Source organism: Haematobia irritans, chromosome 2, assembly GCF_050003625.1.
Source record: "Haematobia irritans isolate KBUSLIRL chromosome 2, ASM5000362v1, whole genome shotgun sequence".
NCBI classification, from domain to species: Eukaryota; Metazoa; Arthropoda; class Insecta; order Diptera; family Muscidae; genus Haematobia; species Haematobia irritans.
Genome location: NC_134398.1, coordinates 155811693 through 155828345, shown reverse-complemented (window position 1 = coordinate 155828345; position 16653 = coordinate 155811693). Strand labels below are relative to the sequence as shown.

At 34.8% G+C, this 16653-nt stretch overlaps 1 protein-coding gene across 1 annotated transcript in view; it reads right to left on the bottom strand.

Annotated features, from left to right (window-relative positions):
- Nucleotides 1-794, bottom strand: part of LOC142225125 (uncharacterized) — an 87817-nt gene extending 87023 nt beyond the window's left edge. Inside the window, exon 1 of the mRNA XM_075294901.1 lies at nucleotides 616-794. The gene's annotated coding sequence lies outside the window, so the exon portion shown is untranslated. The remainder of the gene's footprint in view (nucleotides 1-615) is intronic.
- Between the last annotated feature and the right edge of the window lie 15859 nt (nucleotides 795-16653).

The window sequence follows — 16653 nt, the reverse complement described above, 5'->3', positions numbered from 1 at the left end:
ATTTCATAGACGATTTTTATTAGTTTTTCTTCTATTCCCCATATAGGGAGGGCTATGAGAATAAAAGACTTTTATGTGCTAACGCTTTTAATGTAAGGAATCAACTAAAGACCCAATGCCTCAATTTTTAAGCAATGGGCCACCAGTAGCAGCAATATCTGCTACACGATATAAGGCAACTGGCAGCATCGGCATCATCATCATCCTCATTGCCTTTTTGGAGCTTTGTAATGAGCATACGACTTTTTTACAGCTGCCAGGCTAGGCGCGTCTCTTAACGAATACAACAATAAAAAGGCGATGGGGAAAAAGATCTACGACATCATAGCTAACACTAATACACAGGCATAGACATTTATACAGGCTTGCAGAGACACCAAATAACCAAAAGCACTTACACACACACAAATTTATATTACATTTCACGCACTTCATACTAAAAAGGCATATACCAATGAATTATAACATTACTATTTTTTTTGTTGTTGTTATTATTCATGAAGGATATGGGGGGATTTGTTATTTAAAGAATTTTTTTTGGCATGGTATTCTTTTTAACATTTCTTTAGTAATTTTTATTTTTTTTTTTTTTTTATTATTATATTATAGATCTACCTTTTTTAATTAAATTTCTTATATGTTTTCTATTTTTTTTTTTTTTTCAATATTGTATTTTTTGTTTTTTAATATATTTGAATTATTTTTATTAGTTTTCTTTTTGTTTTTACTGCGTTTCTTCTACACTTTTTTTCTTCGTTTGGTTTTTTTTTTTTAAGTTTCCCGTTTTGTCCGTTATCAAGACCGTCCGTTACGAGCAACTATCACACACTAAAGATATGATTTCCCTTACGATTCAGCTTCGTAGAAATGTTACGTACATCATGCACACAGCATCCTGTCGTTATCTCTAGTGTTGTTGTTGTTGCCATTGTTGACGTTACGGAAGCAAAGAGTAAAACCAAGAGTCATCGAAAGAGCAAAATCATTTTGCGTCATCAAATGAAATTTATGAATTAAGAGCTTGTGACGTTAAGAGATGCTGCAGGTTGGGATTTTTCGTTTGTAGTTATAATAATTTCGAGGGCCTTTTAAAGAGTATATGAATTAGGCGATTGTTTACTATGGCACTTAATTTGAAATAAGGTGTTCCTTGTTTATTTTATTTATGGATTTAGACCTAAAAAATTCCTGTTCACTAATTTGAAGTTTGAAGTTTTTTATATGTCTGGACTCAAAAACAAGTAAAACCACCAGCCAATTTAACTTTTTTAGTTCATGTAGTTATTATCTTTCCTTGACTTTAATAATTTCTTCTGTACTATAGTTAAATTTGGTAAAAAGTGGGAAAATTATACACACATGAGTTTCATATTTCATACATGTCTAGAACTTCGTATGGTGCTGGAGACATTTTTCCAATTTTGAAAACCAATTTTATTTTTCATATTACGAAATTTACTTTAACATGTACAAAGATAGTAATAATGTCCAATAAATTGTTGTAATACAGTTTAGTTAAATTTTTCCAAAATTAACCATTCTAATGGATTCACTGTTGTTTGAGTGTATTTGAAGTCCATCTTAGGAAAAATAAAGAACTGTCGCCAATACAAACATTTCATGTCCTTCAAATACGATTGTTTTCAGTGCAAAATAAAAGTAATAAATCCAAATTTTTTTCTGAGTACAAACAGAGTAAGAATTAATAAAATGCCCAGCAAAAAAAGCGTCACAGAAAATATAATGAAAATGTTCTTTTTGGATCCAGAAGTGGTGCAAAATTAACGCAGAAGCGATGAGCTTAACATGGGCTAGTCACAGCATGGAAGTCCTCCATTTCAACAGCCGTTGTACTGAATTTGCATAACTTCTTTAGGTGTGATCCGAATTCAATGGTTTAGATGTAAATTAAAAAATTCTGTGATATTTTGTCAAATTTTTATATTTTTTTATAATTTTTAATGGATTCTAACGCTTCTCGGAAACGTTTGACCTCAAATATTTTCAAAAATTCACAATTTTTACAGATTGGATTTAGCATTTTTTTCGACTAAATTTAAATTTTATGTATTCTTAACCTGTTTTAAAAAAAAAAGTTAGAATACATAACAGGTTGGCTGATAATTCCCCGGTCTGACACATAGATGGCGTCGGTAGTATTAAATGCATATTATTTTTATAACATATAGTACCAACCTTCAATTTATTCGTGCCAAAATTTGACGTCTGTAAGTCAATTAGTTTGTGAGAAAGAGCGTCTTTTCTGAAGCAACTTTTGTTATTGTGAAAAAATGGAAAAAAAAGCAATTTCGTGTTTTCATAAAATACTGTTTTTCTGAAGGGAAAAAATACGGTGGAAGCAAAAACTTGGCTTGATAATGAGTTTCCGGACTCTGCCTCAGGGAAATCAACAATAATTGATTGGTATGCAAAATTCAAGCGTGGTGAAATGAGCATGGAAGACGGTGAACGCAGTGGACGCCCGAAAGAGGTGGTTACCGGCGAAAACATCAAAAAAATCTACAAAATGATTTTGAATGACCTAAAATGAAGTTGATCGAGATAGCAGAGGATATGCGGAAGCTCTGTGCAAAATGGGTGCCGCGCGAGCTCACATTTGACCAAAAACAACAACGTCTTGATGATTCTGAGCGGTATTTGCAGCTGTTAACTCGTAATATACATGAGTTTTTCCGTCGATATGTGACAATCGATGAAACATAGCTCCATCACTATAATCCTGAGTCCAATCGACAGTCAGCTGAGTGGACAGCGACCGGTGAACCGTCTCCGAAGCGTGGAAAGACTTAAAAGTCCGCTGGCAAAGTAATAGCCTCTGAGGTCTGGATTCGCATGGAAAAATTTTTATCGATTATCTTGAGAAGGGAAAAACCATCAACAGTGACTATTATATGGCGTCATTGGAGCGTTTGAAGGTCGAAATCGCGGCAAAACGGCCCCATATGAAGAACAAAAAAGTGTTGTTCCACCAAGACAACGCATCGTGCCACAAGTCATTGAGAACGATGGCAAAAATTCATGAATTGGGCTTCGAATTGCTTCCCCACCCACGGTGTTCTCCAGATCTGGCCCCCAGCGACTTTTTCTTGTTCTCAGACCTCAAAAGGATGCTCGCAGGGAAAAAAATTGGCTGCAATGAAGAGGTGATCGCCGAAACTTATTCTGAGGCAAAACCGAAGGAGTACTACCAAAATGGTATCAAAAAATTGGAAGGTCGTTATAATCGTTGTATCGCTCTTGAAGGGAACTATGTTGAATAATAAAAACGATTTTTGACAACAAATGTGTTTTTCTTTGTTAGACCGGGCACTTATCAGCCCACCTGTTATATCTTGCGCTCTATATAGATTCATATGACCACCGAAGGCCAAAGATTCACTCTGATTTGCACAACGTTTTGCACTGAGTTTAGAATTTATATTTTAGCAATATTTGCCAAATTTGGTTTTAATCGATTAATATTTTGATAAATATGTACGCCTTATTTGGGGGAATATCGTAGAATATTTTACAGCCATTTGCAATGAGATTTTACTCCAATTTACTTGATATTTTACATACTGAATAGATTAAACATTATATTTAAGTGTGTCGTATTTGATCCAATTCAGTTCAGAATTTCTTCCGGTTTATGTAATTCTGACCAAAATACCCACATTACCCATTACTGAATTTTTTGTAAAAATTTGTAGTAAACCTACACACTGTAATTCCAGACTTTCCACAGAACGTTTGAGATTTTTATAACGCTAGCCCATAATTGACCACCAATCGTGGCGAGATCTGGTCAATCTCTTTGTAAAATCACCACTACTAAGTACAAAATTTTTATACCCTCCACCATAGGATATACCCCCCATCCTTAACCTTGTCATTCCGTTTGTAACACATCGAAATACTGCTCTAAGACCCCATAAAGTGTATATATTTTGGGTCGTGGTGAAATTCTGAGTCGATCTGACCATGTCCGTCCGCCCGTCTGTTGAAATCACGCTAACTTCCGACCGAAACAAGCTATCGACTTGAAACTTGGCACAAGTAGTTGTTATTGATGTAGGTCGGATGGTATTGCAAATGGGCCATATCGGTCCACTTTTACGTATAGCCCCCATATAAACGGACCCCTAAATTTGGCTTGCGAGGCCTCAAAGAGAAGCACATTTCATCCGATCCGGCTGAAATTTGGTACATGGTGTATATGGTCTCTAACAACCACGCGAAAATTGGTCCACATCGGTCCATAATTATATATAGCCCCTATATAAACCGATCCCCCGATTTGGCTTGCGAGGCCTCTAATAGAAGCAAATTTCATCCGATCCGGCTGATCGGATCTCTAACAACAATGCAAAAATTGGTCCACATCGGTCCATAATTATATATAGCCCCTATATAAACCGATCCCCAGATTTGGCTTGCGAGGCCTCTAAGAGACGCAAATTTCATCCGATCCGGCTGAAATTTGGTACAAGGTGTTAGTATATGGTATCACAACCATGCAAAAATTGGTCCATATCGGTCAACAATTATATATAGCCCCCATATAAACCGATCCCCCGATTTGGCTTGCGAAGCCTCAAAGAGAAGCAAATTTCATCCGATCCGGCTGAAATTTGGTACATGGTGTTAGTATATGGTTTCTAATGACCATGCAAAAATTGGTTCACATCGGTGCATAATTATATATAGCCCCCATATAAACCGATAACCAAATTTGACCTCCGGAGCCTCTTGGAAGACCAAAATGCATCTGATTCAGTTGATATTTGGTACGTGGTGTTAATATATGGCCTCAAACACCCATGCAAAAATTGGACGAAATCGGTCCATAATTATATACAGCCCCCATATAAAGCGATCCCCAGATTAGACCTCCGGAGCTTTTGGAAGAGCAAAATTCATCCGATTCGGTTGAAATTTGGTACGTGATGTTAGTATATGGTATCCAACAACCATGCAGGAATTGTTTCATATCAGTCCATAATTATATATAACCCCCATATAAACCGATTCCCAGATTTGACCTCCGGTGCCTTTTGGAGAAGCAAAATTCTTCCGATCTGATTGAAATTTTGTACGTGGTGGTAGTATATGATATTTAACAACCATGCCAAAAGTGGTTCATATCAGTCCATAATCATATATAGGCCCCATATAAACCGATCCCGAGACTTGGTTTTGGAGCCTCTTGGAGGAGCAAATTTCATCCGAGTCAGTTGAAATTTGGTACATTGTGCTAGTATATGGCCGTTAACAACCATGCCTAACTAGGTCCATGTCGGTCTATAGTTATATATAGCCCTCAGGTAAATCGATCCCCAATCACAAAAAAAATTGGTCCATATCAAGTTCATAATTGTATATAGCCCCCATATAAGCGACCCCCATATTTCAATTCTGGCTCTCTACGTACCGTGCAAAAGTCCATATCGATTCCTAATTATTTTTAGACTTACCTACACATACCTTTTTTGTCTAATATATACCACGTATGGACTAACTCACAATTTAGAAAACGATGTTAAGAAGTTTTAAGAAGAAGTTTTTCAATTTTTTTTAACAATGACCGGCTTGGTTAAATAAATTAGATTGCTGATAAAGCTTGCTGAGAACTAAAGTTCTTTTTAAGACCTTTTCAATTGTCTATAAAACATACACTCGAAAAAGTTTACTTGGATCCAAAGATTTTGACCTTCCCTTAAGGATTTTGGAATTAAATCCGTTTTAAGACCTTTTCAATTGTCTATAAAACATACACTAGAAAAAATTTACTTGGATCCAAAGATTGTGACCTTCCCTTAAGGATTTTGGAATTAAATCCGAGCCAAAGATGCGGCTTTTTTAAAGTAAAGACACTTTGTAGCGACCTATCTCACTTTAAATCTGGGGTCAATAAAATTAAAATAAGAATACAAGTCTCATTTATAGAATTTTCAATTCCCTTTTCGCGGTATATTAATAATGCCATTGATGTACAAACTAATGCCATTTTAAACATCCAAATTATAACGGATACTTCAAAGTATAAACTTTTTTCTTAATAAAAAAAAAAAACTTTAAACCAAAGATGCTAAATCCTCAAAATAAGTCTAAGCCTAAATTTGAAGCGTTCTTATCTTAAATGTAATGATTCAAAATTCTTTAATATCAAGTAAATATTTTTTTCAGTGTATCTGAAAATTATTATTTTTGCTTATGCCTAGTTACTGTGGAATGCAATCTGGTCTGATCTCAATAAAGGACGATACCTAATGTCTGAGATATCTAAATATCTATGGGATTTTTTTCTGACTGCGCCTAATTATATCTCATCATATATACATAGAAAAATTATTGATCTAATGGAATATATTTTGTAGCCTACATTTTCGGACACGCAATTTACATAATATTAAAAACAAATTTCTTTAAGATAATGAAATTTTAATTTAATTTAATTGTCTTGGAACTAAGGAAAAATTTACTTAACGTATTATTGCAAATATGAAGATAAAAATCAGGAAAGTATTTTTTACTTTGAAGTAACTGTTATAATTTATAACAAACATGTAACATTTTCAATTTTCACATATTTTTCCGTTTTGGCCATCGGTGTAATCCTTTGAGGACTTGTGTTTTTGGCTTTCAATTAAAAAAATAAAAATTTGCTAACTTTGAAAATGTCACGATAGTTTTCAGAAGTTTGTAAAACATGTACAATTTTCAAATTTTGTCTTTTTTTCATCTCGGTGGTGGTAAAATTTATTCTTCTTTAATTGTGCTTTATATTTGTCATTAGTTTTCCATTCAAAAAATAAACTAATGCTAATTATGAAAGATTTACGTTATGTTTTCAGCAGGTTGTAAAACATGTAAAAATTTTACAAGCTTTAAGCTTATTGGTTAGAAACATTTCAAAACTTTAAAAAAATTGGTAACATTTTAATTTTCTGAATTTTTTCTTCTTCATACTTTGAGTGAGAACTACTGATGTTGGCCGAAGTCGACTGATGAGTTTTAAACAACAAAATCCAAAACATGGGATTGGCGATTTATGTGAAAATTGGGTCAATTGAAAATTTAGTATTCCCTCAAAGTTTCGATATATCCATATAAAGACCGTTTTTATATGTTTTATCACACACATGAATAGAGACGATATCTGGTACACAAAGTCCATAAACTTGAACTGCTAAAGCGATTCGTCCTTAATTTTAAGTGATCCGATTTTAAACTCAAATTTCAAATATATCTTAATTACATTAATTCTCCGCTTCTAGGTCTCGGAATCAATACCAATATCATTATCCTAAAATAAAAATCTTTCAAATCAGTGAAGCTATTTTTAGTTCACAATGAATAAACGTAGGTACTTGGCTTTAGCCGGGGAGAAACTCAATTCAAACAATCTTTGAATTTCAATACAAGTTTGTTTTTCAGTCAAAAAAGTTTGGGCAATTAATTCAAATAGTGAGAGTAAAATAATTTATTCGTCATTTTGTACAACTTAACATCCATTGAAACAAACATAAATTGTATACAAAAGGAATCTACTTTTCCACTCCAAACAAGCCGTAAATCCTTATCATCAAGCTCGTTATCATGGTCATCATTATCTGGATTGATAAAGGTTAACAAAACTGATCTGATTACAATTTACAAGCATTTGCCGAAAAAAACACACATACACAAAACAAAATAGACAACTATCAAAAGCTGACACTTGTGTATATGTGAAAAGCTCTTAAATGCTAAACTTCACTTTTTATGGGTAACATAAGGAGACCATACCATATACAAGAGTGGTCAATGGGATGTGAAAAGGGAAACTCTCTTCAAATTGAAGCTAAAGTGAAAAACAAACCAATTTCACGAAGTTGTAACATGATGGCATTGCCGCCAAACCCATTTTAGCCGATAATAACATTGTGGAATCAAACCTATATACACACGCACACATACATTCGATTACTACTAGACTGTGGCTAGAAAAACACTTCAATGTCACCAATTTGATTGTGGTTGTGTGGACACCATACATAGTTGCTGACGACGTCAACATTACACGCCCTTAAAATTCTTGCACGATATAGGATGCTGTAATGCTCTGCTATATATGTGACACACATGCACACATACACAAATGGATATAAGGATTTCCTGCAAAAATTCCTAGAGTTCTAGAGGAATATTGAATTCTCTCTTTAGATTCACAAATTTATTAAATTAAAGAGTCTAGAATGTTTATTGTTTTGCTCTTTTCCCTACTCTTTCTCTCTCGCTATATATTCCATGGCGAATATTACTTTCTGAACTTGTAAGTAATGAAAGTGAATTTTCTAATTATTGTCAGCTAATGTGTCAAATTTGAGGGTTCACTGTCAATTGACCTACAGAGTCTGTCTGTCTGTCTGTCAATTTGGTTTTGTTATTTTCATGCTTGAATATGGATAAACAAAACCTTGTACGCATGACTTGCCATACCTTTTTTGGGGATTATAAAAAAAAAACACAAATAAAGAGAAAAGAGTCTACCATTTGTCTCTTGTGCAGCATTTTCTTAACAAAGAGCAATTACTTCCTTCCGTTAAAGGGGTTCATTGTTTACAGCATATAATAGCAGATGGAAACCACGTGTTGATATGTTTTAGTCATGCGCACAATATAACCTTCAAAATTCCAAGCCAAAGTCTTTTATGCAAGTTACTCTCATTAATTTACTTCATATTCTCTTGCTCGCTCTTTCTCTCTCCATGTGTGTACAGCATCCGGCAAAATAGCTGCGCATTGACTTTGTATCCAATTTCATACGCAATTTGTTCTATTGCTGTTGTTGTTGTTGTTATTATTGTTGTTTAGTTAGACTTTCGTTTTGTTTGTTACAAATGTTCGGCTGTAAACGTAATCAAAACATAGTTAACCTATACTCTGTGACCTAATCTTGCTCTAATGTAAATATAGGAACACTCACACACCCACACCTATTTACATGTACATAGTACATGGGTGAATATTTTTCTCTGGCTTTACTCTGAGACTAAATGTCGTTATGCTGTATCATCGTGATTATCAACACAACCAACATTTGACTGGTGTTCTGGTTGCTTGCTAGTCATTATTCATTGTAGTGCTTCCAATGTTCAATTGAACTATAGTGGTACCACATTCAAAAAATTGTAGTAACACATTCAATATTATTGAAAAATTTTAACGGATTTTATTTTATTTATGTTTTTTTATTATATCCACCACCATAGAATGGTGAAGGGGGTATAATAAGTTTGTAATTCCGTTTGTAACACATCGAAATATCGATTTCAGACTATATAAAGTATATATATATTCTTGATCAGGGAGAAATTCTAAGACGATATAAATCCTCTGCTTGGCTGTCTGTTGTAATCACGCTACAGTTTTCAATAATCGTCCTGAAATTTGGCACAAATTCGTCTTTTGTCTGCACGCGGCCAAATTCAAAGATCGGCTATATCAGGTTTTGATATAGCACCCATATAAACCGATCCTCCGATTTGGGGTCTTGTGCTCCTAGAAGCCGTAGTTTTTATTCGATTTGCCTAAAATTGGAAATCTTGAGGTAATTTAGGACCGCAAATAGTCTTGCCGAAAATGGTATGTATCGATCCATATTTTGGAATGGCCCCCTTGTAGACCGATCTCTCGATTTCATTTCTTGGGTTTCTAGAAACCGTAGTTTTTATTCGATTAGGCTAAAATTGGAATTCTAGAGGTATTTTAGGACCACAAATAGGTGTGCCGAAAATGGTATGTATCGGTCCATATTTTGGAATAGCCCCCTTATAGATCGATTTCCCGATTTTACTTCTTGGGTCTCCAGAAACCGTAGTTTTTATCCGATTTGTCCGAAATCGGAAACCTAGAGGTATTTTAGAACCACAAATAGGTGTGTATCGGTCCATATTTTGCTATAGCCCCCATATAGATCGATCTCCCGATTTGACTTATTAAGTGTGTAGACATCCCAATTCATTTGAAATTCAAAATCTGGAGATAGTTTGGGACTACGCATAATTACGCCGAATATGGTGTTTATCGGTTCATGTTTTCGTATTTACCTCATACGGACCAATCTCCAGATTTTTCCTCTTAGGTTAGGTTAGGTTAGGTGGCAGCCCGATGTATCAGGCTCACTTAGACTATTCAGTCCATTGTGATACCACATTGGTGAACTTCTCTCTTATCACTGAGTGCTGCCCGATTACATGTTAAGCTCAATGACAAGGGACCTTCTTTTTATAGCCGAGTCCGAACGGCGTTCAACATTGCAGTGAAACCACTTAGAGAAGCTTTGAAACCCTCAGAAAAACTTTTTGGTGTTCGGTCGAAGCAGGAATCGAACCCACGACCTTGTGTATGCAAGGCGGGCATGCTAACCATTGCACCACGGTGGCTCCCTCTTAAGTGTGTAGGCATTCCAATTTTTATGGGATTATGCCGAATATAGTGTGTATCGGTTCATGTTTTCGTATTTGCCTCATACGGACCGATCTCCAGATTTTACCTCTTAAGTGTGTAGACATCCCAATTTTTATGCGATTTGCCTGAAATTCAAAATCAAGACGTATTTTTGGTCCACACATAAGTAAGCCGAATATGGGTCGTATCTATCGATTTTTATATACCCCCTATATATACCGATCGCCCGATTTGATTTCGGGACACCGCAATTTTTATCCGATTTGCCGTAAATTCAAAATTTAGTAGTACTTTCGGTCCATGGTTTCGTATAGATTCCCATGTGTTAAGTCTATCGATTTCTATGTTGGTATATATGTTTGATTAGCAGAGTGTCTGTCATCAAATTCACCTGAAGTTCTATTTTATTTATATTTATCAAGTAACCAACGTTGAAACAATGATTTTTTCTTTTGGACCAACATTTCCATCCATTCCTATTTTTCCACAAATTAAATTAATACCATTCAAAAGTTAAAATTTATCCAAAATTTTACTTCGATAGAAAATTTTGTCAAATTTTTATTTCTATAGAAAAATTTGTCAAATTTTTATTTCTACATAAAATTTTGTCAAAATTTTATTTCTAAAAAAAATTTGTCAAAATTTTATTTCTATAGAAAATTTTGTCAAAATTTTACTTCTATTGAAAATTTTGTCAAAATTTTACTTCTATTGAAAATTTTGTCAAAATTTTACTTCTATAGAAAATTTTGTCAAAATCTTATTTCTGTAGAAAATTTTGTCAAAATTGTATTTCTATAGAAAAGTTTGAAAAACACAACAATACCGATTTGATGATAATGGACAAAAATCAATCAAAGTCCATTTGGTCCGACAATCGAACCAAATTTAAAAATTTTTAATTTTTGGACCAATTTTGGTCCGATCGGACCAAAATGGCAACCCTGCAAGTAACCTAACGAAGAGTTTTGTAAGGAAACAATTATATTTTTTTATATTTTTTTAAAATACATCGACAGAATTGCCATTTATTGTTGTTTTTATACCCTCCACCATAGGGTATATTAACTTTTTCAATCAGTGTGCAACATATCGAAATATTGGTCTCAGCCCCATAAAATATATATATTCTGTGTCGTGGTGAAATTCTGAATCGGTTTAGCGATGTCCGGTCGTCCGTACGTCTGTGGAAATCACGCAAGCTTCCGAGGGAAACACGCTATCGATATGAAACGTGGTACACGTATTTGTTATTGATGTAGGTCGAATGGTATTGCAAATGGGCCATATCGGACCATTTTTAGGTATATCCCCCATATAAATCAACCGTCAAATTTTTCTTTCGGATACTTTTGGAAAATATATACCCACTAACAAGCATGTAAAAATCGGTCCATAAACCTATACCCATATAAACCTATACCCAGATTTGAACAACGGAGCCTTTTACATTCACCGTGGTGCAATGGTTAGCATGCCCGCCTTGTATACATAGGGTCGTTGGTTCAAACCCAGTTTCGACCAAACACCAAAAAGTTTTTCAGCGGTGTATTATCCCATCTCATCTGATGCTGGTGTCATTTCTGAGTGTTTCAAAGCCTATCTAAGTGGTTTCACTGCAATGTGGAACGCCGTTCGGACTCGGCTTTAAGAAGGAGGAACTTGGCATATAAACGGGCAGCACTCAGTGATAAGATGGAATTTCACCACCGTGGTATCAGAATGGAATGAAAAGTCTGCGTGAGCCTGAAATATCGGGGCTGCGACTATACCTAACCAACCCAGTAAAAAAAGCGTCGCCAAAAAAGAATCAAAGCGAATTCAGTGGTTTGGGTGTGAATTAAGAAATTTTGTGATATTTTGATAAATGAATAATTTTTAAAATGTTAATGATTGTTAACATAATGCATTCTAATGCTTATCTGGAACGTTTCACTTCAAATATTTTCAAAAATTCTAGTATGCATTTATCATTTTTTTTTTCGATATATACCTAGTTAGGCATGGTTGTTAACGGCCATATACTAGCACAATGTACCAAATTTCAACTGACTCGGATGAAATTTGCTCCTCCAAGAGGTTCAAACCAAATCTCGGGATCGGTTTATAAGGGGGCTATATATGATGATGGACTGGTATGGACCACTTCTGCCATGGTTGTTAAATATCATATAGTAAAACCACGTACCAAATTTCAATCAGATAGGATGAATTTTGCTTCTCCAAAATGCACCGGAGGTCAAATCTGGGGATCGGTTTATATGGGGGCTATATATAATTATGGACTGATATGAACCAATTCATGCATGGTTGTTGGATACCATATAGTAACATCACGTACCAAATTTCAACCGAATCGGATGAATTTTGCTCTTCCAATGAGCTCCGGAGGTCAAATCTGGGGATCGGGAGGTCAAATCTGGGGATCAGCCGGATCGGATAAAATTTGCTACTTTTAGAGGCTCCGCAATCATATCGGGGGATCGGTTTATATGGGGGCTGTATATAATTATTGACTGATGTGGACCAATTTTTGCATAGTTGTTAGAGACCATATACTAACACCATGTACCAAATTTCAGCCGGATCGGATAAAATTCTCTGAGGGGCTCCGCAAGCCAAATCTTGGGATCGGTTTATATGGGGGCTATATATAATTATGGACCGATGTGGACCAATTTTTGCAAGGTTGTTAAAGACCATATACTAACACCATGTACCAAATTTCAGCCGGATCAGATGAAATTTGCTTCTCTTAGAGGCTCCGCAAGCCAAATCGGGGGATCGGTTTATATGGGGGCTATATATAATTATGGACCGATATGGACCAATTTTTGCATGGTTGTTAGAGACCATATACTAACACCATGTACCAAATTTCAGCCGGATCGGATGAATGTTGCTTCTCTTAGAGGGTCTGAAAGCCAAATTTGGGATCCGTTTATATGGGGTCTATACGTAAAAGTGGACCGATATGGCCCATTTGCAATACCATTCGACCTACATCAATAGCAACTACTTGTGCCAAGTTTCAAGTCGATAGCTTGTTTCGGTCGGAAGTTAGCGTGATTTCAACAGACGGACGGACATGCTCAGATCGACTCAGAATTTCACCACGACCCAGAATATATATACTTTATGGGGTCTTAGAGCAATATTTCGATGTAATACAAACGGAATTGAAAAAAATTGACTCGAATGAACTTCCTGTGCAGTTAAAATAAAGAACATCATTGGGGAGCGCTTTAAAAGCGGTTCCAAACTTTTAAAGCTGTGTATTTAGAAGAACTTCAAAATTTTTTGCTGCGCAACCTAACGGAGCTTTTTAGAATGACAAATTCCATGCGATTCGGTTAAAATTTGCCTTCTCACATATATGTAACAATTTATACATTTCAGTACATACCCAGCAAAAAATTTTGGAAGTTCTTCCAAAGGCACAACTTTAAAGCTCTTCCAGAAGATGCACTCCCAATGATGTTCTTTATTTTAACTACACAGGAAGTTCTTTTAATTCAATTTTTTATAACATGCTTTTTTCATATTTTTAATGGGTAATTTTAACTTTTTTTGTTTCAAATTGGTTAAAAACAGTTTAAGAATTCATAAAATGGTACAAATTGTTAAAATTTTGTCGAAAAAAATGCTAAATCCAATTTAAAAAAATTTTGAATTTTTGAAAATATTTGATGTCAAACGTTTCAGACAAGCGTTAGAATCCATTAAAAATGATAAAAATTATTTATTTGACAAAATATAACAGAATTTTTTAATTTACATCCAAAACATTGAATTCGGATCACACCTAAAGAAGTGAAGCAAATTCAGTGCACCGACTGTTGAAATGGAGGACTTCTGTCCTATGACAAGCCCATGTTAAATTCATCGCTTCTGCGTCAATTTTGCACCACTTCCGGATCCAAAAAGAAAATTTTCATTACTTTTGTGGCGACGCTTTTTTTGCTGGGTATATATATAGCCCCCATGTAGACCAAACTCCAAATTTGACCAACTAAACCGTTTGGAAGAGCAACTTTCATCCGATTCGGTTGAAATAGGTATTTATTCTGCCTTTATTTATGTAACATAGACTCCATATGGACTAACATACAATTTAAAAGACAATGTTAAGGAGGTTTAATATACCTTGCTGTAGGTCGAATGGTATTGCAAATGGGCCATATCGGACCAGTTTTAGGTATATCCCCCATATAAATCAACCGTCAAATTTTTCTTTCGGATGCTTTTGGAAAATATATACCCACTAACAAGCATGTAAAAATCGGTCCATAAACCTATACCCATATAAACCTATACCCAGATTTGACCAACGGAGCCTTTTACATTCACCGTGGTGCAATGGTTAGCATGCCCGCCTTGTATACATAGGGTCGTTGGTTCAAACCCAGTTTCGACCAAACACCAAAAAGTTTTTAGTAGTGTAATACGTATAGACTGATCCACTTTAATGGCCTTTTTTTTATGGGCTTTTTTTAATGGGCTTTTTTTAATGGGCTTTTTGTGATAGGTCATAAGGTCATCCAAAAAAAAATTTTCCCTGTATGCATGAGTGTCATTGTATTGAGTGCATTGGCTGGCTGTGTGGTGCATGTGCATGTATTGTGAAGATGAGATAGGGAGGGGGTGAGATAAGATTTTGGCTGTTGGGAAATTTTGTGTTATTCGATTTGATTTCTTGGTTGACTGTGTGGAGTTTTCTGATCGCCTAGTATTGAACAATCGCTGAAACCTAGATTTGGTGTTTATTTATGTGCCATAGAAGAAGCGATAGGGTGAAGAGATAAGCGATTCACTGTTGAGAATGCTATTGATTTGTTTAGCATTCTGAAATGAGAGACAGAGTGATCGTCTGAGATTCTGAAGAAATGCATGTGCATGTACATGTATCGTGAAGATAAGGTTTGGAGGGGGTGAGATTGGCTGTTGGGAAAATTTGAGTTATTCGATTTGATTTCTTGGTTGGCTGTGTGGAGTTTTCTGATCGCCTAGTATTGAACAATCGCTGAAACCTAGATTTGGAGGAAGAAGGTGTAGGGGGAAGAGATAAGTGTCTCACTGTTGGGAAATCCTATTGATTTGTTTGTCATTGCACAGAATGACCACCCAAGATGTATATGTATCGTGAAGATAAGGTATGGAGGGGGTGAGATAAGATTTTGGCTGTTGGGAAAATTTGAGTTATTCGATTTGATTTCTTGGTTGACTGTGTGGAGTTTTCTGATCGCCTAGTAAGATGTAAACATTGATGTCTAATTGCATACAAAATATCTATGAAAATCAGGCAATGTGTCTATTTGTTTAGATTTTTTATGTATTTGTTACTTTTGAGAAGAAATGTGTATTTATAAAGGGATAAATATCTCATTCCTCGAAGAAATATATAGTATATTCATTTGAAATTTTACTTCCCAATTGAATTCTAAACCCCGACTTAGCAATTCATATGCACGGAGTTTTACGTTGTGAATACAACATTTAAAAAAAAACTGAAAAAACAGAATTTTGTTAATTTTTTGGTGTTTTACAAAAAAAAAATCGAAGTTTTACGTTGTGAAAAAGACAACATTTGTTAACAAACGAAAAAAAAAAAAAAAACAGAAACGGACACGTTGTGAAAAAAAACAACATTTGTTAACAAACGAAAAAAAAAACAGAAACGGACGTTGTGAATTTTTTTGGTGTTATACAAAAAAAAAAAAAAAAATAAATAAATAAATAAATCAAAACACGTAAAATACGTTGAGACTTTTTGTTGCAAAATAATAAATATAAACAAAAAGAAAAAAGAAAAGAATCGTACCTTTTAAGAAAAAATTGCGATTTATTTCTTGTGCTGCAAAAAATAATTAATAAAAGGTTTATTTATAAAAATTTAAAAAAGAAATATTTGAAAGAACTTTAAACAAAATGGAATCCCAAATGTTGACGTGCAAAGTATGCAGAAAAATGTTCAAAAGCCAAAATGCACTCCAAAAACATTTGCAGACACACAAAACGTGTAGTTTATGTGGTTTGATGGTGCGAAATGTCTATGCATTGAAATTACATATGGAAATTCACCAAGCGACAATGCATAGACAAGGTTTTGGACAACAACAGGAACAACAACAGCAACAACAACAGCAACAACAACAGCAACAACAACAGCAACAACAACAGCAACAACACATAAAC